We start from the raw sequence: 2,500 nt of genomic DNA, 5'->3' as shown, positions 1-2,500 counted from the left end.
TTTTAGCTCACGTGTGTATATGAATAAACATAAGCCCATGAAAGACCGAAGACCTTTAGGATTGGAGCAACAGTGTGTAGGCTACATCGTGTATCCAAAATGTCATATTAGGACAAACGTGTTTATAATGAGAGGTGAATGCTTGCTTTAGAGATGTGTTTATGTTTATGAATGTTGTGTGTCTTTTGACTGGAGATTTGAGGCATTTTGCATTTTGTGTGAGTAATTGTTGGTTTTGTGTGTAGAGTTTTGAAAATGTGTGTAAACAATTGTAAAAGACTGTAATACAGTTGTAAACGGACTTCATACGAGTCTTAAGGCAGCCAGGTGATGGACCTAATGTGTGTGTTTGCTTGTGTAAGTGTGTATGAATGTTTCATTTGAGATTGTGCGTGTAACTGTGACTGTGCGCGCGCGCGCGTGTGTGTGTGTGTATGTGTGTGTGTGTGTGACTGTGTGTGTGTGTGTGTGTGTGTGTGTGTGTGTGTGTGTGTGTTTTTGTGTCTGTGTGTGTGTGTGTGTGTGTGTGTACACGTGCGAATGAGAGAAGGGTATCCTTCCACACAATTACATTTGCATAGATAATTTGATACCCAAGGCAAGTTCACCCTTGCACACTTGCATAATTCAAATAAAATAGATTCAGATCTTAACGGTGCTTAACGGTGTTATTAAAATGGAGTTATTCTATTGCATGTATGCTCCTATACACTTAAACTAGTTCAGTTGTGGTTTAGAGCGTGTAGCCATTCTATTTCCGTATGGCACAATTGGGCAATTTAGGGGTGGGTTGGGCACCCGACCACATGTTCCAGCTCTTAATCCGTTAGTTAGTCTCTTGCGGGGGGATTAGCCGGGTCCTCCCGCCGTGTGCTGTCTTGGAAGCGTGCTTGTCTTGTATGCTGTTTGACTCCAGGGAGCAACGAGGCGGATTATTTCAGGAGCAACGAGGCGGATTATTCACCGTTTCTTTCGTCGGCAGGATTTTCTGCTGTAATGCGTTCTCGGAATGCGAGAGGGGAAAAAAGAGCGTCCCTGTCGAGTGCCGCTACCCCCCCACTGGCGCGCGGCCTCCTGTCGTGATGGGCCAAGGAACAAACCGCGTCAACGACGCAGCGCAGAGATTCTATTCATGCCTTCATGTTTTTGTTGGGGATCTTTTGAGTAAACTGAAGATGATTTAAATCCACAACATCCCCAGATCTCCTGCTCTCCTTGTGCATTAGTATCTTATTACAGCACATGCAATAACAACAAACCCAATTAAGGAGGAAGCACTCTCTCAGTAGTCCAGAATAACCTACAACAGGTTTTCATTATTATTTTTCAACGGGTTTCATTAATTCTCTCTCTCTCTCTCTCTCCCTCTCTGTGTGCGTGTGTGTTGTGTTTTGTGTGTGTGTGTGTGTGTGTGTGTGTGTGTGTGTGTGTGTGTATGTAAACAGAGCCGGAGGCCGAGCAGACCAGTGATGTAAGCGCTTATGCAATTCAAATCCACGCGGGGCCAGTTCAAATGTGTATCTCTATCTAGAGAGAGAGGGAGAGAGAGAGGGAGAGAGACAGATATATAGGTTCCATGTGCTATTAGACTGTTTGAATAAGGTAGTTGGAAGATTAATGGCTGTGTTTTGAACACAAGTTAAAGGATAGAGACTTCTCCCAGATGTAATCTCTCAGACTATGTTGCTATTTTCATTCTAACAGCTGCCAAACCCAGCCGAAAAAAAACAATGAATATCATTGCCTGAGCCAATCAGCTTTGACTTTTACCTCCCGCGGTCTCGGAACCCGCACAGTTCCCCTCGCTTCAGTTCTGCCAACCGTCACGCGGAGATGAGCCAGTGGCCTTGAGTGTCGCGTGGCGCCGCTGTTCCGACGTGAATCCGGTGTCGGCCGTTATATTTCCTTTGTGATTTCAGTCTCCATTCACTTCTGGTATTGGCGTAAAAGCGTGCGGTCCTATCACATTTGCAGAAGGGCGGGAGAAACTCAAGGAGCTGCGCGAGAAGGCGGGGCCCTCGCTCTCGTTACTCGTTCAGCACCGTGGACAGCGACTCGCGCTTGACTGCAGGAGACCCAGAGAGCGCGAGACGAGGGCTATCAACCGAAGACTGGAGATCTCCATTGACTGAAGGCTGCACCCGCGCAACCCTGTCTTTGCTCGTGGGCATTTTCGTCGGTCAACGGCTCTTTTTGTCAAACTGGTGGGGGAAGTCTCGTGCTCCTAGTTTGACGGTGCTATCTTAGCTTCGTAATACATCGATTCCCTGATTCGAAACTGATTTTTTAAAAGCTCCTCTAGCGCTAACTGTAGTTACAGGCGGCTGCTACACTAATCAAATTAGACATTCGTGCCAGATGAGCGTAGCCTACTTGTGTTCTGTGCCAGAGACGTGTGAATGAATGATGTTTTAACTTGGGTGTAATTGTGAGCTCCGGAAGAGGGATGAAGTTGGTGAGTTCCCTTTCTGGTCGTGGCTTCGATGCCCAGTAGACCTCC

General features: G+C 46.6%; 1 protein-coding gene across 1 annotated transcript in view; it reads left to right on the top strand.

Annotated features, from left to right (window-relative positions):
* Nucleotides 1-1,953: 1,953 nt before the first annotated feature.
* stxbp5l (syntaxin binding protein 5L) overlaps nucleotides 1,954-2,500 on the top strand; it is a 151,063-nt gene continuing 150,516 nt past the window's right edge. Inside the window, 1 exon segment of the mRNA XM_048239460.1 lies at nucleotides 1,954-2,500. This exon segment is cut by the window's right edge and continues 484 nt beyond it. The gene's annotated coding sequence lies outside the window, so the exon portion shown is untranslated.

This window comes from Alosa alosa, chromosome 3 (assembly GCF_017589495.1).
Source record: "Alosa alosa isolate M-15738 ecotype Scorff River chromosome 3, AALO_Geno_1.1, whole genome shotgun sequence".
NCBI lineage: Eukaryota > Metazoa > Chordata > Actinopteri > Clupeiformes > Clupeidae > Alosa > Alosa alosa.
This window is presented reverse-complemented; position numbering and strand designations above follow the sequence as displayed.